Source organism: Ambystoma mexicanum, chromosome 2q (assembly GCF_040938575.1).
Source record: "Ambystoma mexicanum isolate Mex_15411 chromosome 2q, UKY_AmexF1_1, whole genome shotgun sequence".
Classification (NCBI taxonomy): domain Eukaryota; kingdom Metazoa; phylum Chordata; class Amphibia; order Caudata; family Ambystomatidae; genus Ambystoma; species Ambystoma mexicanum.
The window spans coordinates 60,694,578-60,721,736 of NC_090924.1; the positions used below are offsets into that span (position 1 = coordinate 60,694,578).

At 45.7% G+C, this 27,159-nt stretch overlaps 1 protein-coding gene across 3 annotated transcripts in view; it reads right to left on the minus strand.

The window, feature by feature from the left end:
• CREBBP (CREB binding protein) overlaps nucleotides 1-27,159 on the minus strand; it is a 2,841,012-nt gene that overhangs the window by 1,457,489 nt on the left and 1,356,364 nt on the right. The window lies entirely within an intron of this gene.

Genomic DNA, 27,159 nt, shown 5'->3' on the forward strand with positions numbered 1-27,159 from the left:
AGTCATTTTCGTCCCCTTTTTTCCCCTGTATACAACCAGAAACGGGGTCTGGAATAAGGGAGTAACAGCCTTATAAGCATGTGGAGGGAGGACCTGGGTGCACTGTTTGGCTGCTGCTGGTGGTGTGCGGATGGCTGGGGGCAGAGAAGCTAAGGAGGCCCTTTCAGCAGGTACCCTGCCCCTCTCTTCCCTTCTCCATTATTTCCCCTTTTCACCTCCGCTCTCCCAACCTGCAGTATTTTTACTTCAGTGGGCCTCCCGGCCCATCTGCCCTTGCCTCATTGGTTCCCACTCTCTCCCACCACCCACTCTCCTCGTGCCCCAACAGCCTCCCCGCTCTCCAACCCTTCCCTTCCTCCCCACCTGGCATCCAAGGGTACTACCCAGGGTCCAGGTCCCATGCAACTGGGTGTGCCCAGCTGGTGTTCCTAGCTAGTATGCCTGCCATCAATGCCCCGCCTTGTGCCTGCAGCACAGTGCATACAATCATCCATGTCCAGTGGCCCAACATACTCTGCTGGCTTTAAGTCTACTTCTCTGCCTGTAATAAATCTGTACTGCAAAGACTTTGTTGCATTCACTGGTGTTGCCACTATTCGGTGTAGCCTGCCTGTTATTGCTAGAGGAGGGACCCAGTCCTTCAGCCTACACAACACACCATTTCCTGGGTCTTAATTCCCTGGCCCAAAACTGTGGCTCTGCCTGGGGTCTCCCATGTGGCCATCCCCATTTTGGCCTGCCTCCCAAGACCACAGATTTCGGGCACTGTGACTTGGATCTAGAATCTGGTCTACATCCCTGATCATGGGTCTGCACCCTCACGGACTGAACTGGCCCTTGTTTGGTGGCATGTACGTCTCTCCTCTGTCAATTTTCTGCCTTAAGCAATAGCCATTTCTACACATGGATTATAACTTCTCCTTTTTCAGAATCTACGGACCAATGCCCACCAGTCCCAAAGAATAGGTGGACCTCTCCTCCCAGCTGCACCTGTGGCCAGTCTACAGGATCAAGTAGTAAGGTAAGAACTGAAGCACCAGTTAGACACATTGACAGCTTGTGGGGAGGCCTCTTATTCGGACGGGCACGGTAGCACTGAGACTAAGACAGACAGACAGACAGACAGACAGACAGACAGACAGACAGACAGACAGACAGACAGACAGACAGACAGACACACACACACACACACACACACACACACACGTCAGCCTCCAGATCGCAACCTCTGATCTTATCCGGTGTTCGGTTTTAACCTATCCTGTAACAAACTGACCTTCTAGGACCATACTTGAGGGTGAACAAGGGTAGCTGTGGCTCATTGCTCAATTTAAGGACTGGTCCATTTGGAGCCTCGTTTTAGAGCTACCAGTCATTTAATTCAGTTTACTAGTGCTAGGGCCACCTAGTCTGTACCAAACTCCTCTCCAATACACTCACTACGAGTGAACAATGCTGGTAGAGGGCCCAACCTCACCCAGTTTGATTGTGTCCATATCTAGATTGTGAGAGCCGTGTATTACTTTGGGACCACTACAGTGGGCTTCTAGAGATCATCTTCACTGGAATTCTCTTGTGCAGAGTGCCTGACCTGCCTGCCTGAATCGGAGTAGTTTTCTGGGGATGCCTGGGAATTGTACCACTTTTGGAAGTGGATCAGTAGCTTGGCATTACTGTGCCTGCTGTCCTGCAACAGTTTATCACCGGACACTTTCCATAGTTGATCACATTGGAGTGCATCTGTAAGTGAGTGCGAGTGTGCTAGACCCTGGTTAAGAGACTTGGATATTAGGGATGCAGTGGTGCTGATCTCCACCATGTAGTGATTTAGTATTTGTTTTGTAAAACCTGACAATACATTTCAGTTTGTGTACGACACCTTTTTGCCTTGCACAAAGAGAAATTCTGTACGCCAGGGAGTGTGCTCTTCCCCCCCCCCCTCCCCTGCCCCCCTCCTGATTCCCCTGTGGCCCTCATGGCTACAATGCATGACCCGGATATCATCAGATGAATGCAATTATGGCATAAACCGACCAAGCACCAGACCCTGCCTGGCCCCTAGAAGGCTCACTTGAGACTCGCTCTGCTGCAGTGGGTGAGGTTCTTAAAAGGTAGAAAGAGCAGTTAGGCAGTGGGAGGAATAAATGTTTGGTCTCTGCTAAGTGCCTATGGCCAGGAAGAAGTGGCTGAAACAAGTGACCCTAGAGAAAAAGTCAGAACAACATAATCTAGAGAAAATGAGAAATTACATGTTATAGGTGTGACCCCAGTCTGTTCTAGTGTTTTCCACAGTAACCCCTTCTTAGAGGATGTCCTAGATTTTTCTGTGTTTGCTTCCACACTAGGTTATTTTGCTCCCTTCCCAGTCTCTGACCCTTTGGAGTATGCCCCTACTGTGTCAGACCCTGTCCTGTCTGGCCTGGATGAGACTGCCCTCCAGATGGTGAACGCACCCTATGGGGGCCAGTATGGGGCTTCTAGTGGTCAGCATGAATTTGGCTGGGGACGGGGAGGAATCATTCACCACTCTCAGATAACCCCCCCACCCCCCGAACCCTCAGCACTGGGGCTATCCGAATCCTCACTACATGCTTTACATGCTTCAGCCTGTCCCAGGCCCGTATCCACCCCAAGCCTGGTACCCATCCCAGTTAGGTCACCTTGTGCATTAGGACCAGTGTGCATGATTTAAGAAATGGGGCCACTGGAAGTACAGCTGTCCTCAGTGGATTCAGCATGAGAACATGGCCGCAGCCCTGTCTGCTCAGGGACAATAGCAGTTAACTGTACCATACCCGGTGGTCCTTTTCAGCTACCCACTCAGCCAAGACCCTCCAGATCAGAATGCTGGTGCTGGCCCAGCACCCCAGCCTTGACAAACCCAAGCCCGCCTTGCAACCCTGGCTCCAGCAAGCCAGGGAGAGTCCCTTCCAGTTTCCTCAAGCTTGGCAGGAAGTGGACCCAGACAAAGTACGCCCAGCACCCCACCTCCTCGCCCTAACAAACCCCTTCGCATCCAATGGCCCCTAAATCACAGCCCAGTAAGTAACAAGCATGCAAGAATGCTGGTGGACACATGAGCCTTCAGCCCACTGAGGCTAGGGCAGCTCCCAGATTCCCCTGTGTCTGGCCAGTCTGTCACAGCTGTACAAATAAGAGGGCATTCCATGTAAGGTGCCTATATCATTGTGGTGCACTGCATCCTCTGGCTACTACAACACTCTACATGACCTACACTCTTGTCTGAATGATGTTGCAAGTTCAGTGTCCCCGGTTCATTATCCCCAATTTACCAGTACAAGATCATGTAGCAGAACTGACACCATTGCTACACATACTGCAGGCTACCATAGGGACAAAAGACAAAGCTTGGGGAAAACAAAGGAAGAATGGAGAGCTCAAGAACAAGCTGTCAAAAATGTGCGCACAGACAGGACTAAGTGGGCCAGACATATTGCCCTTGCCCTCATGTACATGAGTTATTCCAAGCCGCTTTGCATGACTATCCATTTGCGATCCTGATGGGCAGACCAATACCCCTGCCAGCATCAGCTCCTGCCCTCTGAACAGGTTGCCTTTGGCACTGACTGATGATTCAGTTCTGGCATATTTCAAACAACCTATTTCTGTCATGAGAGATCTACAGCCAGGCCAGTGAGGCACAACCTGTGCAGGCCAGCAAAAACTACTTTTACTGCAGGAAGGAGACCTAGTGATGCTCAATGACTTTGCCAGTGAAAATAGTCTACAGCCCAGGTGGAAAGACCATTTAATGTCCTTATGACCACAGGCACTGCACTGAAGCTGAAAGATGTAAAGTCCTGGGTTCATGCCACCCATAGCAAGAAGGCGAGCCCCCCCCAACCCTGATGCCCCTGAAGTAGAACCCCCGGTGCTGCCTTCTCCTCCAAGCTCTCAAGGGTCAGTGGCTCGATTCAGTGGTGAAATGCTATAAACTAAAGCCCAGGAATTAGCTCAGACCCTGGACTACAAAAGGACACTACATGCCAGAGCACAGACTATTTTTTTCAAATTCTGGTCTCAACCCCACTCTGAAACTCTTTTGGCGTGAAAACAAACTGTCTTCTCTCACTGTGGGGAAGTGACCTGTGTTCAGAAGACAGCACTGTCTGAACTGAGGGATTTTGAATTTTATTTTTGAAGTACGATATGTCTTTGAAAGCTGATTTTTGAAAGTCAATATTTTTTTACTTTAACATTTGTGAGTTGAAATGTTTGATGTTTGGAGACAGTATTCCAAGCTCAATTTGCTTTATGTATTTATTTTTCTGTTCCAGCATACCAGCCTTGCTCTTCATCTTTCATTATTACACTATGCCATCGTCCCATCCTTATGTACTAGCTAGGATTTCTTTCCAGCTTGCGAGAGATCTCTACTTTCCCCTGGACCTAGTGAACTTTCAATCTGCTCCCCGAAGGACTTGGAGGACAGAGGGACTGACTCATCTGCACACACACTGCTCCAACCGGGTGTTACTGCTCCTGTGAATCCCCAAAGCTAACCCGTAAAGTCAGACATCAGCCAGTTAATGCTTGCTCTGCTCGCGCTGCTCCTTTCTCCTGCCTTAACAGACTACCAAGAGAACTCTTTCCTCCGGATCTGTCATTTGGCAGCCCACAAACTCGGACCAATTGCTGGGTCGGTGCCCATATGCCTCCCCATCATGGCACACAGTTCCCGCTCCAAGCAGTACCTGTCAGTGTCTTCGATCTATTCCTCTACCATCCTGGAAAGCCCAGTGCACAACTGGAAAAAGCAGCTCTAACTGTTCGGTACAAGGCCTCCTTCGCTGTGTGCTTCCTACCTTACATTGGCTGTCGGTTATGAAAGCTACCCTTGCTCGAGTGCCAGCCAACAGACACCTGGTTAGCACCTGAAAATCTCTTCTGTATCTGCAGAAGCAAGGCGTACAAGCAGCTGCCTGAACTCTGGAGCTGCAGCTGCGCACTGGGCCACATGGTGCCCCTCAGGGTCACTAAAGAAAGGCTTTCAAGGCAAGATACGAAAAAGCTGTGATCTACGACAAACCTGTTACGTAGTTAACACTCCTTTGACAGCCACACAGATGTATGGCACTGCATTTATACCCCAGATGGGTGTCAGTAGGTTGGGCTGTGTATCGGTTGCAAGCAATTCTGGAGGTGGCAGCAAATGAGACTGCTGTCTCACTGGAAACATTGGCCACCAATCAGGGGGAGTTGAGGAAACTGTCTCTCCAAAACCGTATGGCCCTCGACACTTATTGAATCAAGAGTGTTGTGAATTTGTTCCGGACTCCTCTAATGAAATCTTTTATCACGCTGCTCACATCACCTCCCTTGGTGCCACACCCAAGGATACATCCAAGACTTTCTGAATGGAATAAAAGACTGGTTCAGATCCTTCTTGACGAAAAAATCTATCATATGCCTTGTATGCTATTTTTGTAGGGGGGGGGCTTTCTTGCACTAATTGTCATCTGCAAACTATGCTGGTAACCCATATAGTGTTACCAGACCCCTGGATACTACTTGGCCATGGCTCATATCCCCCTTTTACCCTGAAATCCAGACTCCCTAAACCAAGAACTTTGCAGACTTGTCCGGATTAAGGTGTGACAATGGTCCCCAATTCAGTTTATGTTGCCCATTTTGGGACCAGAGGGGGGCTTTGGAAATGGTCTTCCTCACATGTTGTCCCCCGACAGCCTTTACCTTTGTCTCACTTGTATGTCACTTGTTTACTGTGGGCTTTTTGTATTTTCCATTTTACTAATGTACCACACAACATTTTTCCCAAATGTATTTTCCGTCTTGCAATGTATGTCACTGTATATTACTATTCCCCGCCTACAGTTTGTGCGGTTTATGCTTGTAGTTAATTTTTGGCAAGTGCTTACATGTTCCCCTGTGTTTTTATTTTGTCCAGTATTTGGTTATTGCATTGACGCGTCACTATACTTTGTTCCAACATTGCCTGCGCACAGGGTTTTGTACTTGTTATGATCTCTATGGTTGCTTGCTTTCTGGCACATGGGACATTGCCTACCATTTCCCGGTTGTGTCGCGTGGGTGAGGGGTGTGTCGCGTGGGTAAGGGGTGTGTGTTTGTCTTGCTATGCAGACCTGTGCAGTGTTCTTACTACTGTGTGTAGTCCACTCTGTCCCCTGCACTGTGTGGCACGTGTGGGGAGGTTGTGCAAATCCAGCCATGCTCCTGCCCCAGGCCTCCACTCAATCCAGAAACCAGTTTCCCCTGTTAAACCTGTTTACAGATACCAGCATTTATAGCCAGTGTAATCTACAGCCTAGGGTTGGCCCTTTACATCTCTTACAGAGAACCACCCTCCCCCAGCTACCCTGCATCTCCCCATCTCCAGTAACAGCAATCTAACAATCTGGTCTGCCCTTTTCCCACCTGTCCTACAGTGTGAAATTTTCATCCACTTCCTGTCACCAAACCCTGGGATTAGCACAGAAACAAATGTCGTCCTCGGTTTAGAATGGTGGGTGTGGGCGGGCTATGGAGGGGCACTTGTCCTATGCCCTGTAATTTCCCTCCCTTTTGTCCCATGCAAAGAGCCAGAAACTAGTGCCACCTGTTGTGTCCATCATGGGGGTCGATGTGGGCCTGGATCTGGAGTAGGGGAGTGACAGCCTTATAAGCGTGTGGAGGGAGGACCTGGGCGCTCTCTTTTTGGCTGCTGGCGGTGATGAGCGGATGGGTAGGGGGCAGAGAAGCTGAGGAGGCCCTTTCAGCATGTAGCCTGTCTTCCTTTCACTATTCCTCTTGTTCTCCTGCCTCTTCATTAACCTGTTCCATTCAATCTCAAGTAGGCCTCCCGGGCTCTGGCTTATTCTTCTGGCAAGAAGTCGAATTCTCTGGCTGTAATAAATCTGTTCTGCAAAGACTTTGGTGCATTCATTGGTGTTCCGACCATGCAGTGAGCATTTGTGTGTGTGGTCCAGAAAGAAGCTGGGACTATCTAGTCCCAGTCCACATCAATGGTGCCAGAAGGTCTGCTACTGGGACGGATATTAGACCAATAGTTGTCCCTGACTGACCAACTACTGGCTGTTGGAATTGTGCAAATCCTTACCATTCGTGGGCTTGGACTTGCTTCGAGCTCAGATTTTGGATAAGTGGACGAATCCTGTAGAGAATTTTCAGATCTACGTTGGAGCCAAGAATCCCTTGAAGAAGAGCATACAGTTGATGACGCAAAGACAGCTCCTGAAGTGGTCCAGCATTCCTTCCTGTATCCAGTCCGGTGAAGGCCTGCTCCTTTGTCTGATCTCTGAAGACCCTGAGCGGTGCTTCACCCCTTGGAAAAGTGGAGCAAACTAGTCAACACCTTAGAGGATCTAGCCCTTCAGAGCATTGGGAAGTGTCCCAGGACTGCCCGGTGGACTGTCCAGCTCACTTGTGGGCTACCTCACCAAAACAGTCGCCGTTCTGAATTCAAGCCCGGAACTTTGTTGGTCGACATCCTGTGCCACAAGTCGCCCTTTCCCTGAATTTCAACATCCTATATTCAAAAGAGTCTGTGACAGCGACTGGAAGGACATTTGGCGCCTGCAAAGGGTGACAGTTGCTAGAACTCTCCATCCTGTGAAGTATCCCGAAAAGGTCTACGTCGTTGGATTATGCATTTCTTCACTGAGAGGGGGGTACATCTTGCAATTACACCCAACTGGTAGAACCCTCAAACCTGCAACCCCCCAGGCATTTCTCACAGGAAGAGCAGAAGACTGCTCTCCCAGCGACCCCCAGTCGACCCATCGTGATCCAAGAGTAAGCCTGAGTCAGGGGGGTAAGTAAACATATCTGTGCCGGCCACCCCGTGTCCTCCATAGGATAGCATTGGGACCAAATCCCTTTGTCTCCCATCTCCCTCCTACTTACCTTCGGTTATCTAAACTGTGTCAAGTATCCTGCCCTGGGTTATCTTTGTGTCTGGAAGATTAAGGAGAGCTTACCTGTCTTCAGGTAAATTGTTATTGAAAGTTTAAATAGTTTGAAACTAATCACCACCACAAGCCCATTGATTCCTTTTTAAAGAGAACTCATACCTGTGAGAAACCTATATTGTAACAAGTGGTGGTGATTGGGCACTAGGCCCCATACAAATTAGGGCTGTACTTCAAAAGAAAGTGATATTGTACTTCTGGCTGGTTCCCATAATTTTACTGCATTTGCATTACTTATCTGAAAGTCCTAGTTACGTTATTTGATTATGTGTATTAAGGGAAGCTAAAGGAGATTGTACATATTTGCATTAAAGAGAGTTGTGTGATAATACTACCTGCTAGTTTAATTTTCAGTGTGTTCCAAAGGCCTAAATAATTAACTGTATTGTTATAACTGACTAAGCTGAATTATTGTGTGCCAATCTGTGTGGACTCATTAAGGTGAGGGCCCCTGACTCCACTCCCACTCATTTCTTTATTTGGTTAAATGATAACCTTCACAAAACAAATTCAATTAAAATATTTATAAAAATATAACAATAAAGTACAAATTAGTGCAGTCATTCTCTTAATATCGACTTGATCGAAATTCATACATCAGTACGTCATACATCACTACATCAAAGGTAGAATTTACAGGAACGTATACATTCAGAGTTGCTTATCGAAACTATTACAGTAGTTTGCAAACCTCTGTTAAAAATCTTACCACAGCAAGATGAAGTGATACAGAGCCATTATGCAACATTTCCCACCAAAGCAAATCTAAGTCAACTCTTTGGACGTTCCTCACGTATCTACCAAAAAAGCATATTCAGACTTGTCTTAACGCAGAGCAGTCTATTACACCCATAATTGCCATCCTCGATGAATCTGAAGCTGCATCCAGTGCTTAAGCAGCTGTGCCTCTATCACAGTGATTATAACAATATACGGCATTGAAAACTGCATGGTTTTTCACTTTTAAGATGGACGCCACGTTGTAATCGCCTCGACAGTGATTCCACAACACTTCCTGATTTGCCCGAGAAACTGCCTCCTGATTGGGCAGCCACCTTCCCTTACCCTATCGTGGGGCACTGGCAGGTGTTCGCCGGCCCCAATGAAGGCATCCAAGAAAGGCTCCTGTCGTAGCTGGACGTGCGCCGTTCACCAGGGACCCTACAAGTTTAATCGCCCAGCTAGGTACCTTATATATGCTGACATTGCCTCCCTATGTATACCCGGTAAACGCTGCCTCCTCCTTGAAACGAGTATTGAGAGCCTGTATCATCGACACGCCACTGGCTGGGTTCCCTAACGTAAACTCCCTGTGAATTATCTGTCCATTGCATAACCTCATCTGACTATCTGTAATCTGCCCCACAGTGATTTGTTTGTGTGCCCATAATGTATTGTACTAGCCTCTCAGGACTATAACCCCATTATTGCATCATTGTGCCTTCACACCGTATGACCGTTGATATTCCTAACTGTAACACTATTGCATACTACTCTGGGTTCTAGCCACTAACCAGCACCTATAGCCTGTACAACTTAGAACTGCATTGCTCATACTAGTCAATCAGCAACGAGTACGGATGCCTTTATCGTTCTAACTATTGTCACTGCCACCTCTTACATCTTGTATTACCTGTAATGCTTTGCTCCACGCCACTTTATATTTCACAATGACTCGATCCAACGCCCTAGCCCATTATACATGCATCAAGTCTATATTACAGATCCACGTATCACCCTACTTGAAATCGTTCACCTAATCGTACTATTATTGTTGGCTTAACTGTTAAGCACGGTCTCACATCAATGACTGCAAATCGATGTAATAACAGTGCTGCTGTGTCGCAACTTGCAATACTTGTATAATGAATTAGTACTGGAGTCCGGTATGGCGGACTAGACAAATGCGGGGAAACTGTTTGCTGTGCCTTGACTCATAACAACTTTGTTTGCTCATAGCCTAACCACTACTACTCCCTACATATCGACCTAAGCGATCACCTCCCTGGCATCGCTTAAACCTGCAACTACACAGCGACCTAGTCGCTCTTAACCATTTTAGTTTGGCTTGCCATTGCTATGTTCCCATACCACTTTGTAGCCGACCACACTCCCTGCCTAGGTAGTCATTACCCTATACACGAAAATGGGCTCTCTAGAGCAGCTTGTCCCCGGCACCAGCCAATCCCATGCCCTATGCCCTTTTTGCCCACACTATCACCTTTCAGACCTGCCACGAATGACGTTACCCTCATTAAACCAATGACAAACACTCAAGGAACCCATCTTGAAGCCTCTACAAGCATTCACCATAAACGCACACACAGAAGCACAGTTATGCAGTAGGACTCCAATCACTACCTATCTCAGGCAATGACGGACAATGTCCAAGAGCTCGCACCCAGTACCATACCAAGTATCACACAACCCTTGATGTTCTAACCACTACTCCCATCACCGAAGCACCGCCCAGCGGCCACCTGCCTACGCCCAAATCCAACACCACATCCTCCTCTACCCCCCAAACGAGTAACCACAACATCAGAAGGAACTCATATTCCTAAACCTCCCTCCACACTCAAATGCTCACTCATAAATGCTCGCTCCTTAGGAGCTCATGCTATTGAAATACATGACATCATACTAGAATCGAAACTGGATATCCTAATCATCACCGAATCGTGGCTCCACCCTGCCTCAGGCCCCCACCTCACCATTGCCATCCCCCCGGACTACACCATCCTTAGAACAGATAGAACCCATTCACATGGAGGTGGAGTAGCCATCATTGCAAAAACTAAACTTAATCTAAGATCATGGCAAATTGAAATTCTAAAAGGACACGAAATCCTATTAGCCAAACCTCCCATAGATGGAAAAACTATCAATATACTAGTCACTTACAGAGCCCCCAACTCCAACAAACAGACAGAGATAGACATCCCGCTACTATTGACACCCATCATTAAACCTAAAACCAACTGCATACTTTTGGGAGACTTTAATTTGGGATTTAACGACAGCCAGGATCCTAAAGCAGAAACCCTGCATTCAGCCATGAAGGAAATGACTTCACTCAATTAGTGAATGCCCCCACACATTCCAAAAGGAAGAACCCTGGATTGGATCCTTTCACTCAACACTGACATTACTATTGATGCCATTTCACCTCTAGACTGGTCAGACCATCACAATATCATGTTCACCATCAACTCTATTGTTCCTATGGCTAAGGAGGTGATTCCTAATTCCTTTGAAACCAGAAACCTCTGCAAACTCACTCCCGAAACGCTAGAACCATTGTTGCTCAAAGCATTAGAAGCACACTCATTCACCAACGACAACCCCAACTCTCTAGCAGACGCATATCATAATTGCCTCACATTTACTATCAATGTAGTAGCCCCACTCAACACCAAACCCAAGCGTTCAGAAAAACGCTCATGCTTCTGGTTCAACGAGGAACTAATCTCACTCAGAAGAACCAAATGGGCCCTTGAACATACTTTTAGAAAACTACCCTTACCAGAAAACAAATCAGCCTTCCAAGTAGCAAATAGAAATTACAAAAAAGCCATCGTCATACACCAAGCCAATGCCCTCAAGACTCGGATCACCAATGCTGCATCCGACTCCAAAGAACTCTTCACAATACTAAGAGAAATGGAAAATCCAACACACATCACCAACTGCACCAATACAAGTAAAGAATGCTGCACCACGATCCAAGACGCGCTTACCGCAAAGATCAACCTCCTTCAAATTAAAATCCAAACCAAAAAACAAGCTCTAGCAGATAAATATGACAATGACACCCAACCCCCCCAATCCCGCCACCGGCAAGGGGGGGGAAGGAGGTTGGGGGTTTGCAGATGACACCCAGATCCTTATCACTCTTTCAGGAAACTACAACCAAGACACCACCACTATAAATAAAATGTATTCCATAATCCAAAACTGGATGGCCTTAAATAGCCTCGGTCTCAATGACAGAAAGACAGAGATCCTCATTGTAGGCCCAAAAGCCAAAAATCAACGCCCTTCAGCCTGACTATGCCACCATTAACATAGACGGAACTATCATCCCAGTCCTCAAACATGTTAAAACACTAGGAATGTACTTAGACTCCAATCTATCTTTGAACAAACACATTAGCTCTCTTTCTTCCTCCACTTCATACACGTCTAAGCTGATCTCACTCAGCCGACAATTCCTGACCCCTGCTAACTGCACCACTTTAGCCAGGGCCTTGATACTATCCGGACTCTCCTACTGCAACATACTATTTCTAGGCACCACAGCCACTAACCTCAAGAAACTACAATTAATCCAAAATAAAGCCCTCAGGGCTGCCCTGGGAATAAGAAAATCTGAGCACATTTCTAACTCTAGAAGAGAGCACCATTGGCTATCTATCAAAGATAGAATCTTATTCAAAACATTATGCATCACATTCAAATGTCTACATGATAATGCACCTATATACTTTAACCACGTAATAACCAAAAAGCCGATTACCAGAACCTTAAGATTCAACAACCTCTCACTACTCTCAGACCCCCACGTCAAAAAGATCAGCGTAGGAGGCGCTAGCTTTCAGTATTTAGCCATCAAACACTGTAACGTGGTGCCATTCCATATTAAAAATGAGACAACCTTCACTGGTTTAAAAAAAATGAGTGAAAACGTAGATTTTTGACCAAGAGCATCTCTCTGGTTGAAAATACTGTTCCCTGTATATTTGCTAAGGTCATATATATATATATATTCTCTGTAATGCTCTTGTATATTTCTTGCCAATTGGTAATGTTATGCCTGATCATTTATTCATTTTCAAGCTGTCTGTAACTTCGCTGTGATACCCAAGGGTCTGGGCGAGGAACAAATGTAATAAAAAAAAATATTAATAGTTGTCTCAAAGTTTCTTTACAATCGGTAAAAAGACAAAATCTGCACTTAGATGGTATGGCTCCCAGCCCACCTCTTATGTCCCTTATCTACCCTGTGAGAAGGACGTTAAAGCGAAACCTCAAAGTCACTTTATCTGGAAACTGTAAAAGATAAGTTTCTGGAATACCCAATCTTTTATAATTTGAGACCAACTGAGAAAATAGCTTGGTGTCGAGCACATCCTGCGTTGTCTTAGCCCAGTCATCGTACTGTAATAACTTTTTGACTTTTAATGGGCTACAAATTAGAGAGTCCAAAGTAAGTCCCGATTTATCCAGAATACCCATTCATTCCACAAGTAATTTAGACACAAAGCCCACCTCTGGGAATCCTGATCCTATGCCCTTCCCCAAGATTGCATACAAGGTCTCACGGTGACCTACTAGACGTTTCCTGCAGAGGGATAGTCTTCTCCAATCCATCCGGCTAACCACAGACTGTAAGCCCAATTCGTATCGCTTTGCCACATATGAAACAGTTTTGGGCAGACAGTGAAAGATGGATCTCCAGATTTTTGCTTCATACTTGCAGAGTTCAGATATTACCCAGAGGGGAAATGACTCCACACCATAGTATATTTTGGTGATAATCTTCATTTTATAAAAGTGAAATAGGGGAATTTTCCCATACCTCTAATCCACTTTTTTCATTTGGGCTATAGACTTGTTTACCTTCGCCTCTAAAAATTGGCGATAATGCAATTTTTTGGCATAGCTCGTGGAAACTGTACATTAGAGTTTCTCATTATTCAGAAGCCACGCATATCCCAGAGCTGTAGTTCTCACACTCAACCTCATTATGACTGATTCATTAACATTAATTTCAAGGCCCTTCCTTAAGATGTAATCATTAAAGGCATTAAAGCAAGCTTTGTAAACCTTTCGGGGTATAGTCAATAAGCAGATAATCATCCGCATACGCCACCCAAAATATGTTGCCCACTTCAATTTTCGGGGACGCAAACGCAGCCTTCTCCAGACATCTCCACTCATCAGACATGTACAAATTAAAGAGCGTAGGAGCAAAAATGCATCCCTGTCAAAGGCCATTGGCTATACTTATGGGACAGGACAATAGGCCCTCTCGATTAAGCCTTACTTGAACCAAAAAACCTTGATGCAAGTGGAACAAAATTGAAACAAGACCAAATGGGAACCCTAGGTCAATCAAGGTCCTCCATAATAAATTGTGGAGGACTAGATCGAAAGCGCAGAAGAGGTACATAGCCACAATATAAATAGATGGACTATTTGTTATCAACGCCTTCTCCTGCATAATTGTCAGATGCACACCACTAGCATCAGTCCCCACACACATCCTGAACCCAATTTGTAATGATGACACAATGAGTCTCCGTCCACTCCTCTACATGCTTCAATATTAGGCCGCAAAGATTTTTGAGTCAGCGTCCAATAACGCAATAGGGTGATAATTAGTAGGGCAGGAACAATCCCCCCTTTTTAGAGATAGGGACAATGTATGAGGTGTGCCAAGAAGTAGGTAATGATATAGTCAGAATATTATCAGTGAACAGGCTATATAAGGAATTTTGGCCACAGCTCAGGATTACCTTTCAGCATCACATTAGAAGGTTGATTGGGGACAGCGGCTCTAGACACAGTGGCTTTAACAATACGATTTTTGATCTCTGGAATGGAGAATTGAGAATGGAGAATTGAAAGTCCCAAGGGTACTCAGTTAATCTCTCGAGAATCCCATCGAGAGTCCATACATCTTGGGGATACCCTCATTGGGAGTTCAGAAATTTCCCTTCCATCTTTGGCGTTAATCAAGATCCAAAATTGTCTGGACGACCCATCTTTAAGTGTCCTGCACATTAGCTCACTATCCGCTTGATATACAATTGATCGATGGCTCCTGACCCAGTTTTTTAATTGGTTCTTCACCTTTCTGACTTCTAGATATTTTACCCCTGGCGCAAGTGTTGAATTTGATAGGTTTCTCACCTTTTTACTTACCAGCCTTTTGTGGGCTTGAATACAGCTATCAAAATAGTGAGGACAGTGGACCGAGCCTTGAGCCACAATTGCCCCCTTGACAGATTTCTTTATCAATATATCCACATATTTATCAAATTGGTCATGAGAGCATCGAGATAATTTGGTGTCCAGCTTACAGGTATTAAAGTCGAGGAGAAAGACATAGTTGAATTTCCTGACGTTCCCCTTATGCCATGTAATTCTTGTTTTGATCATCAGGGGCTCGTTATAGACATTCTTCTGCAACTTCCCAATCATCAGCGAGAACATGGTTTCCAGCAGAAGATGGTCACTACATGTGGTGCTGCGCAAATTAAACCCTGTTACCATGTCCATCAAGAATTTCGACATGAAGTTGTAGTCTATCGTTGTTGAGCTGGATCCGTCTGACGAAGTGGACGGATCATCAAGGGTATTCAGAAGGTCATTCGCTAGAAATAGATCCCCTACGATGATCATCTTCAGGCCAGGGTGATCAATAAACGATCCTTTATAAAAGAATGTATTGATTCCAGTGCATCTTTTAAGTTCAGTTGAGGATTAGAATAAATAATAAGCAGAATAAACAGGGAGGACAGATTCTATTTTAACTGGAGCAAGAGAACCAAGCAACAGCTCAGCAGAGTAACAGTTTCTCTTAGTATAAAGTTTACACCTATCCAAGTAGCATTTAACAAGCATTCAGAAAGCCTACACCCTCAAACTTTTTGCAGCAGGTTTAGTGTGGACTACAAAACCATCAAACAGGAGTCTGTTAACCATGAAGTTAGCAAGAACATTACAAAGTTACAAAGTTGCAGAGAATTAAGCAAATACCACCAAGCCCTTGAATTCCATGATAACGGGAATGGCTTTCTTTGGATAAATGGAGGGGGGTGGGGGGGCTTTAGCCAGAAACCTCCAATTCATATCGGGTCTGTCGCCACCCCAACACCCCACAGTATTCTTACTAAGTAAACGGTCGGGAACCCCATTTTCTTGTCCAGCAGTGTTTCTCCCGAACGCAATACTGTGAAATCCTGCACTGAAGAATAAGATGTCATATCCAAGTTTGTTAAATTGAGAAACCGCTCAGTAACATTTCGTAAACAGTGCGGACCAGGCAAATGTCGTCATATCTTTCCGGAAGAATAAAATCCACCCGCTTAATATCCACAGAGGAAACCAATTGCAAACTTGAGATTTCATTAAGTAGGGCCAGAACATCTATTAAGGGAATTAGGGCCCCATAACTGAACAAATAGTGTATAACACCACTTGGGTCATCAGGGAAGCAGGGTTGTCTCCATGGGACGCAGTTGTTTTAAAAATCGATTTATAGGTCAGGTCTTCCCCTTACTCCAGAGGACTCCCACCCTGCAATGGGACTGACCCTATGCCACCACGCACCCCAACCTGAGGTGGACCTTTTCCACTAATGCGATTTGTATCACCTGAAGGCTTACACCCCCAAACACAGAGGTTCCCCCTCCCTCTTCATTTCCCCGACAGAAGAGGACGGGCGACTTTCGCTTCGTATCCCCTCACCCATGTTTACCATATGACACGAGGACCCACCCCCCCCACCAATAGTATTTGACAAAATTGGGACCGTAGATTGTAGACCCAATAATTAAATTATGGTCTTCTTAACCAGGGATTCTAATGACATGTTTTTATGATACTCTCCGACACTTTGATCCTTGTCTTGGGTTGCTCCAGAGATTATACACGCTGAAAACAGTAACTCAATAGATGTATCCCCAACTCTGAGAGATTCATCAACTGAAATTGGCTGAGATTGTCCAGCCCTGCAGAGGTCATGAGGAGTATCTACTTCCCCCATCTCAGTGTCCTCTATAATTGGAGCCCAACTTACACCAGAGGTACCCACCTTCCCATTGCTATCCTTTTTGGGATCCGAGATACAAGGCTCTGCCTTGCTGAGCAGAATCACCTTTTCCTGGTTTTTGGTGACAAGATTATACAGAGGTATATGTGGATTGAGAGTGGACACCTTGGCACCAGGGGCACAACTTTGTTGATTATTTTTTTGTTCTTGCCATGCATTTTCCCTTTATGTTTAGTGGCTTCGGTCAAAGAGCGGGTAGCATCATAAACCTCGCCCCTGCCATGGGTATCCCCAACTGTACAACAATCTGCCTCTTCAATGGCCTGTAACAGACCAGACTCGAGGTCCTGAAAAGTACTAACCTCCTCCCTCACCATATTCCGCCATGAATTCCGAGAGGGCCTACTGAAACCCTTTCCAGAGACCAATTTGAGCATTTATTTATTTATTTTCTGGTTTTAAAAAAAAAACAAAAAACAACTGTCTGTACTAACGGACGGGGACCCACGTTAAAAGGAATAGCAATCTTCCCTTCTTTCACACCCAAATTCAATTCCAAATCAACCAAATCAGGTTCACCCACCTTTTTTGCAGGAGTATTAATTGCACTGAGGTCTCTGGAAACTTCCAAATGTCCCACCTGTATCGGTTCATCAGCAGGGTCAGTTGCCATATCCAATAACTTGCTGCAATTGCAGGGACAGGATAAGCCCTGCACCTGCATATTTGTCAAAAGGATGATAGCACCTCTCAAACACTAAGCGTGTTCCATGAGTTCATTTTGGATTGCATCAAATAGTCCACAACCACCGCCAAGTTTGTTACCGCCCCCGAGATCAGTTGGCCTGTGCCGAGGAGACTGCATCCTCAACCCCACTCCCTCGCTCAGATAGATATTCGGACAATACCAACATCGACACTTCCCCTTCCAAAAATATGGGAGGTGTATCTTAGAATGACAAGTCATTACCAATATTTATAAGTGCAGAGGATTGCACTCAATCATTGGAGGAGGTCCCCACATTTCCCACCCGAGGGGGGAGCTGCCCGTGCCCAATAGGTTCAGTGATGAATAATTTCTCCCCATTTCTAATAGGGTTAAATCAGTAACAGTGGGAGGAGATGGAGGAAGGGCGAGAGCCAATGCCCTACGCACCGTATTTCACTGGAGTGAACACGAGCAGAGCAGATAGAATGTCATTGTACATCCCTTATGACTTCCCTTACCTGGTCCTGGGATAAGGCAACATGTTGAGCAATGTATTACACTAAAGTGCAGCAAAAAACCTCAGCACTGCTTAAGAAGGCGGCTGAGAGTTTAATTAGGAACCTATAACAAGGTTTCACCCTTTCACACTGAAGTGCGGGAAAATCCTCAGCACTGCTCAAGTAGGCAGCTGAGAATTTAACAGGAGCCTATAACAAAGTTTCACCCTGTGAAGATTTAGTGAGGCGCCTTACCGCCGGCTAACAGGTACTCTGGGTGCATGCAGCCCTGTGCCTAAATAGAGGAAGGCACCGCCAGGGGGGCGTGGCCTAATGCTGATATGTATATTGCAGGTATCTGTGAATACAAGTTAAAAAAGAAACGTGTCGGAGCACGGATAATATACTCAAACAGTCTTGAATGTCCTTTAGTAGCAGCATTTATGAAGTCCACGCACTTTAAATACTGTAATGTATGGCGACATCCAACAACCGTGGAAAGCTGAACCAAGCATCACAGGCAATCTGTTGGCAATTTGGGTGCACGCTCACTCCACTCACACGCTCATTGACTGCTCCCCATTGCTACCTTAATTGGGTTTTGGCTAAGCTCTCAGAGTTCCCTGTTCACCATAACTATGGTGGACTCCTAAAATCTGCCCACCAAGCCAGATTCTAGAAATACATCTTAACCGTTGTGACAAATCTGGACAATTCGTTTCTTCTTCCAGGGTGGAGCCACCATCTGAGGCTAGAGAGGCCCAGTCACCTAAGCAAGACCCTACCCTTCTCACTGGGAGTGACTGCCCTCTAACGGACAAGGACTCACATTACTACAAGGAACTCCCAATGTCTACTTATATGAGAATAGAAAAGACTGATGTTACTTCTGTTTTACATCCAACAAACAGTAACATTGCTTATATATCTTTGGCTTCAGGTAATGCTGGATTCTACTTGAACTCAACAACCAAAGAGGAACAATGCAAGCCTTTGAAAGGCAGAAGTTGTTAGAAAAGATTTCTCTGGAAGCAACTTTTCCTCCATAGTCCATGGACCCCCAAACATTTTGCAATTGTTTTAGTATCCTGACCTGACTTTATACAGTAGAGTTTAGCCTTCTGCTTCACTCCACTGGGCATCAGCTCTTTGTTTTGCGGAAAACAGTCTCGTCCTTCAGGCTGTTAGTACTGAGAAACTTTGTATCTCTTAAGTCTTTCAATTTTGTTGCCACTTGTTGGTAACATTTCATCACCTTCCAGTACCACGGGGTGGTTTATTTTACGGCCCTAGACACCCTCTAAGGAATTTTTGGTGATAGTACAATTTGCTTCAGGAGAAACTGGTGACAGCAGTGGGGGGGGGGGGGGGGGGGGGGCGGGAGGGGGGATGGGCGCCTGAGAGCCCGAGCAAAATGGCGGCTGGTTGAGGGAGCTCTGCCGATGGACAACATGCTGAGTCTGATTACTCCTCAATAACCAGCATAAAAATACTTTCAACAGGACCAGACCTCATCGGAAGACTCACGGCAGATGCAGGCGAAATCCCGCAGAAAATCGCTCAATGGGGACAGAGGAGTGAACCGTGGAACCTAGCCGGCGTGACCCGAGTTGCTGCGGACGCCGCATCAAAAGACGCAAAACAGAAGACGTGGACCCAAGGCCTCCGACCCGGAGCCCCCACCACGGTGAGCCACTGGACCATCAGGGCCGCACATAGTACACCACCCGCGGCACTGCAGATATGAGAATCATCGCTGCAGCAACACATAAGGGGGACCTTGGCGGAGACGTAACCACTGAGCTCCACGTGACACACCGGGACATGGGCCCCGCGGAGAGACCACTCAGCAAGCATGGAACATCATCGCGGAGCAGGCAGCGCCGGAGGAAAGACTTCATGAGCCGCTACAGGGAACATCAACACACAAACGCAGAATAATGCCAGGAGAGAAACAACATTGAAAGGCTGAAATCCGCAACAGGAGGTGCCTGCCACGTCATCAACCGTGTGCCGTAACATAGAAGGAGCGCCGATACGGAGTTGGTTACCCCGGAGCGCCAATAAATCGGCATGAAGTAAGGGGGGGGGGGCAGCGATGCATACAGGCACCCGCTCTGGCCCATAATGAATGCACACACCGGATGGGGAGCCGGAGGCCGGCACTAAAACACCTGTCTTTTAGTCACCCCGGCACATGAACGTTGGAAGGGGGCACATGTGGACACCACCTCGTGGCTAACGTTGACCCTTCTCCTGACCCAAGAAGTTACCCGGGAACCCCAAAAGCCAGATAACGAGACTCACAACCCGATCACTGGCCTAAGGGCTCCACGGAGTGGGACACACGGTCACATAACCCGGGACCAGATCCGCTCACTGAACAGCGCGCCCGCGGATGCTACACCGACCCTGGGGCAGATAGGATTCGCAGGGGACACCCCGGGGGCCCGACCTTAGAAGCAAGGACCACCACCAAACCAGAGCAACCTATAGGAAGCACGACCTCACACCCGCAGCATTCGGTTGCCAGTAAATATTAGATAGATTCATCAATCCGCATCATTTGCCCCTTTAATCCAGTCAATTGTAGTTGTCTGGATGTATGGCGACTTGTTATGTGTTTGTTATCCTGTATCCAGATCTTTTGTGGATTAAGGCGAACAAGCCTGACATTGGCCTTCCCCTTTGATTATTAATTGCTGGGTTCATGGCTATTTCGTAACCCTCCACCACAGGTATTTGAGAAATCCAGGTCTCCAGGAAACAGAGGTTATTCAGTTCCATGAGTTCCAAAGGTTGCTTTTTAATTAAATGGGTAAATCCTCTTGCATTCTAGGATCCAAGTTTTAAGATTTCCCTCCCTATCACCTTTGGCCGTTAACTTGAGCTATTTAAAGCACCTGCGAGCCAACTCCAATTATTTTGAGGGTCATTTGCTTAATCTTGTTCGAGTGGATCAGATCTTGTGTTATCCAGCTCTTCCAAAAGAATTGTGATTTTGATGTGTCTCATGTTAGTCATTTTTTCGAGTGACAAGTCATGATCTTCCAATTGCCAAGATACTTTCTTTAAAGTTGCCTGTAACTTCTTCACAATTTCATTTTCTTTTGTGAAATCAGTTTCACTTCTTTGCGTAATTACCTGAGCAGTTTTACTGGTTAAATGATCAGAATCTTTTTTGTCCAGGTCTCGAATTAATCTTGTTATTTTAAATCCAAGATTCCGCAGGGCCTCCTCTGCCTCCATAATTTGATCTTTTTTATAGTTGGAATGAATATGAAGGATTACTTGATCTAACTGGGTTTCATTTGCGGATTCAACGGTTTTGAAATCTCAGGATGTAATTGAGCACAATTCTGGAATGTGTCTAAATAAACTAATTACATTATACCTGTTCATTATTAGACCATCATTTCTGGTTTATCTCCTTTCTAAGGCAATATAATAGTTTGATTTTGTTTTACTATTAGTAGTTTCTGATTTTTTTTTTGGTAGCTGCTTTGATGTACAGCGGTTCTCCTTTTTTCGCCATCAGACTTTATAGCCTCTTTTCGTTCGACAGATTTGAAATTTTGATTAAAAGCAGCTGGGATATCACTTTAGAGGGCCTCGGTTCGTCATTAGAGTTACTTTTTGCTGTGCGTGTATTATCGCACAATGTCACTTTCTCCTTCATTTGTAACCTATGTACATTGAGTCTCCTTTCTTCCAGTGTTTAAATTTGAGAGAATTCTGATTTGCAGAGATACTTGAACCAGATGATTCGCTTTTTGACAAATCTATCAGGTCTAATGAGCTTGCTCTCCGTCCATTTTGCTGATTTCCAGACTGTATTTCGGTAGGCATGCCCACATCTAATTTGCTCCTCATATCAACAGTCAGCGACGGTATGTTTTCATCATCAAGTGAATCCTCAAGTCTGCTCTGATCTTCATCACTTATTTCATATGTTGAAAGATTCAGTAGATCTTCCATCTGCTCGTCCGAACTCTTGTTCGTAAATCTATCGGAACATTCAGTTTCAGTAATCACAGATACTTGTCTAGGCTTTGCACTAATAGCCACTGTTCTGTTCGTAGCTTCTGCCGTCAAAACTAAGATCTAAAGATTTTAAGTTTCTCAAGAATTTTCTTGCGCTATTTCTATTCGTTTTCTTTTTTTTTTACCGGTCATGTTTTTTGTTTTCTTGGTGCATTTCCCTTTTTGGGGTTGATTTATTGACAGGTTGTGCCTTTTTCTTATCAAATATTTGATAACTTTCTCTTTGTTTGTTGGAGACCACATTCAAACTCTCTTTATGTGCCACAATTTGAGGATTTGCCGATGTCGATAGAGTGGGTTCAGGGCACATCAATTAGACTTCATTAGAGGGCGCTCTGGAATCTATTTTAGGTGGTACAGCGACCTCTGGGGCACGGCTAGCTCCGATCTCTTGGGACAACATGTCATCAACATTTGATTTATCCGTTGTTTCTCGACGTTTGTCAGAGGATGAAATGTTCAAATCACTGAGACTCAATTGCAGAGCAAACCTTTTGCGTAACTGATTGACAATCAGGGTAATCAGACGTTCCCACCATGCTCGACCCAGTTGTTGGCCAGTTGGAGCTGTTCACATTGTCAATTATCGCTTTTTCTTGTGATTGTCAACAATTACAGGTCTTCAGGGGAGTCGGATTAGGTATCACACATTCATTTATTGGCAGAGCTATTTCACTATCAGCCTTGTTTAGTTGGGCCTTTTTCAGAATGTTTGTGCTTCCCTCGCCACCTCGGCTAAAAGTCTTGTCTTCCACGAGTTTCGTAGATGTTCTCTTAATAGGGCATTCGAAGTTTCCAGAGAGAGCAGATCCTTATGAGACTGGAATTTCATTTCACGCATTTCCAGATCAATGGACGCCATTTTTGTGTTTAACATTGCTAACAGAGTGTTCTGATCTCTGTAACTTTCATTAAACTGCTCATACATTTTGGAGAAAGGAGCTGTTGCTATTGTTACTGCGAGTGAGATTTTAGGTATTAGGTCCACACTCAAATGCTCCCTCAGATTGATAAAAGAATGATTTAATTTGTCTTTGGCACTTTTTGCTGCATTGACCTCCTGACTTTGGGGAATTAACTTTCAACAAAGGAGGAGTCGGAAGGGGAGAGGTCAGAGTTCTCATCAGAGGAAGACTCACAGTTCTCGTTTTCCTTTAGATGTCTTTCATTCATACCTGTAGGCATCACTATATCCCCTTTCGCCAAATTCTGACTCGCTGTTACCAGCCTTTTTCTGTGAGGTAAGGATGCCAACTGAGGGGCTCAATTCTACTCGCCTTCTTTTAGCCAATCCCGAACTTGTGCTCATTACATTAGATTGTAAAGGAACATAGGTTTGAGGTTGTTGCGTTTTATCTCCGTTCCTTACAACCATGGGTGTGTTAAATGTTCCGTTCAGTTCATTTGTCTTTCTTGACACTCTCTCAGATTGTAATTTCAAGTTGAGGGTCGACAAGTCTAAAATCAGTTGATCAGCAACTGCCAATGAGGATCTTCTGTGTTCATATTCGAGGATCACAACATCAGCCAGTGTGTCATTAGACATTGCATCATTTAGAGAACTGAAACTATTCTTGATTTCTAGCAAATTACTTTCCGCCAAGTAAGTTTCATGTTTGTCTGTGCTAGTATTTTTTTCCAGGTCCTTTCCATGAGGCTTACACGTAATATCAGAAAAAGCTTTTAGCTTTGTTTTTTATACTCGCAAGGTATTGTCTAACGTGTAATCCACACTGTTGTCTTCACCTTCCTTGCCTGAACCTGTGTGCGACCTTAAATTGCAGGTATCCGGCTCAGGAACTGCGAATTTGTATAATTTATTCTCGCCCTCTCCAGATAATACCACGTGATACACGTCATTCGGCATCCCGGGGCTAGCCGTCAGAGGCGGATCACTGGAGAGCGCAACACAAAAGTCAGCTGCAGCAATGCTGTAGGGAATTCCAGCCAAGTTTGCTGGCTCCACTCCAGTGGCCAGACTCGTAACATCCTGCAAATTCGGCACAGCCCATGGAGATGCCACCAGCCCCCACAGAGGGAGCCTCGGAAGCTCCAGCCAGAGCAGCGTTGCCGTCACCGCCCCGCACCACCCCAACAAGGGAGGACGCCACTCTTTCAACAGGCAGACCAGAGATCAGCTCCTCCCCCCGAACAGGCAATTCCAGTACAGTGGCCTCCACAGCCCCCGACGCACGGAGGCAAACCGGGCAAAACCTCTGCAAGCACAACCGCCACTGTAGATACACCGGCCAACGGCACTGCCGGTCGAGGGGCACCATCAAAGTTAGTTTTAGCACTGCTCACACCGTTTCTTATGTTTAGGGTTTAGACGACTTAAACATTCTTTTGCATTGACATTTGTAAACAACCTACTAGAACGCTGCATCCGCTCCAACGACAATGAGCGAGGTGGTTCAGCAATTAACTGCGTCTCACATCCCCCAGGGTCTAACGCAGAATTGCAACGCCTATTGTGTAAACGGGTCTGAGGGTACGCAGTGTGAAGCGGAGCCTTGGTGGGCATTTTTACTGGCCGTTCGAAAAGATCCATGTTACTCGCAGTGCTCTCACTCGTATTTAGAGTCAGATCCGATTCGCAAGGACTTGCCATCCGCACCAATAAGCCTTTGGGTAAATGTCACAAGAGAGTTTACCTTACCTCCCACGCCTCGCACTGCCTCCCATCACAAACACCACCAACACACTCCGCGATGCTCCGGGTCCGGGTGCAGTATTTTGTAGATAGAGCTCCGCCTCCGCCTTGATGGAAATAATAAACAGACCGTAGCTGCAGCTCCTCAAGGAACAAGGGTCCTCCAAACACCACCACCAACACACACTGCACACTCCGCGACCCTCCGCGTCCGAGTGCAGTATTTTGTAGATAGAGCTCCGCCTTGATGGAAATAACAGACCGTAGCTGCAGCTCCTCAAGAAACAAGGGTCCTCCAAACACCACCACCAACACACTCTGCACACTCCGCCTTCTTACTATCTTTTCAACCAATGGCAAAATGTTGTCAAAGAGGATAGAATAAAAAAGCAACTATGAGGAGTCTTAAAAATGACGCCCATAACAAGAGTAAAAGAAAGGGTGAGTGTGTAAAAAGGTTCTCTCACTGAAAAATAAGGAAAAATAATCCATAAATTCAGCAAAAAGTTTGGGGGGGGCGGGGGTCTCACAAGTGAGGGAGATTTAGCACTAAAATGAAAATCTTACATAACAGCCTGCATTTTATTAGATATTTCTCATAGCTTTGTATAGAAACTGAAGACCTTCTCTTTTTAAGCTGGGAATATGTGGCAGGGTAATGTGAGAGCCAGTTGGAGACACCTCACGCAACCTTACGAAAGAGGTGGGCTCTCGGCACCGGACTTTGTGATATATTATCTAGCGGCCCAAGCACAGTACGCTATCCACTGGGTGGAACGAGCACCACACACAACCTATACCATATTGGAAACGGGAGGGAGACTCATGGCCACACTATTACATGGGATTGGGATGGGGATAAGGGGATTCACCGACCATTTGAACCCAAAGCTGGCAACGCAAAAGGCGTGGATGAAGCTGACACAACAGCCGCAGGACAAAGTGCTATACTGTCCCCATATGCCAATCTGGGGTGTGCATTACCTGCCACCCACTACAGACACCACCATCTACACACACTGGAAGGAGGCTGAAATTGTACAATTAGGAGATCTGTATGAAGAGGGAGTATTCAAAACCTGGGAAGAGATCAGACTATTAGTCAGTGACACCCCACTCCAGAAACTGCAGTAACTCAGAATCAGGTCGGCAGTTGCCACGACATAGGGAGAATTCCCTAGCGAACCACCACTGCACCCACGCCTCAATTACATAGTCTCTATGGGGATAGCCAAGAAAACTGCCTCTGGCCTTTATAAAGTAGCACAAACAACAAGGGATGTACAACTCCCAGACATTAGGGGAGAATGGGAGGGGGACCTGAAGGACGAATTCTCAGATACACACTGGGCACAAATATGCAACCTCAAGAAGCAGGTGTCATGCAATTCCAGATTTCGTTTAAATCAATTCAAAATATTGAATAGAGTCCACCTTACCTCCGCACAATTGAAGAAAATGTACCCGGGAACTACGGGAACATGCCCTAGAAGCAGGGAAGCTGAGGCGAACCTGAGGCATATGCTGTGGGCTTGCGAGAGGCTTTCTGAATATTAGGCTGAGATATGTGAGGCACTAGAAATCATGGTGCAGCAGTCAGTGAATTGGGATCAAACTGTATGTATACTGGGATTTGTGCACAAAATGAATGTAACGAAACGCAAACTTATAAACATTGGACTACTCCTGGCTAAGCGGGCCATCCTAATGTGATGGAAGAAGGAGAAACCACCCATGGTGGAAGACTGGACACACGACATAATATGGGCAAATGACCAAGAGGGAAACGTACTAGCCTGCTCCCTGTCACAAACAGACCAAGAGACATATGGGGGGGGTTTCTGCAGATATTTGAGTGATAGGATCGAAACAGTTGGCAGTGATAATGAAACGATGTAAGAACCATAGTGTGCTGGCTGTAACTTGTACACTGTACTGTACCCATGATACTGTGAATTCATAATTAAGAAAGTTTGAAGATGTGAACTGTGCAACTTAGTTTTTTTTTTAAAAAAAACCTAAAAAGAACAGCAGGGAATTTGTACTGGGAATATATTGGTGCAGTGTGTGAGGTGTCAGTAATTTGAGGCGAACAACTGCATGTAGATTTTCCAAAATGTCATTTTATTAAAGAAAATGTAGTGAGAAAATACCTTGCTTGCCCTACTTTTCAGAGGAATTCCTTATCTAGTCTAAAGGCTAAGGGAGCATTCTCTAGCATGGGTAAACTGGCCCTCACACTAAACAACCAATATACAACAAATTATATAGCAACACAATATAAAAATATGAACCCTATCAGAACAGCTTTCTCCTCTCCATACAGTCTGGCACCTAGAGGTGGTCCTTCAACCATCAGGGGCAGGAACCTCATAGTATACAATCAGCAGTGAGGCACTTGTCCATAGAAGTTTCACCTAAATGTGCAGTGGGGTGGCAGATGGGGAGCAGGAGGCTTTCCTCATCTCTCAAAAAGTGACATTTCTACAGCAGTTTGGTCCAAA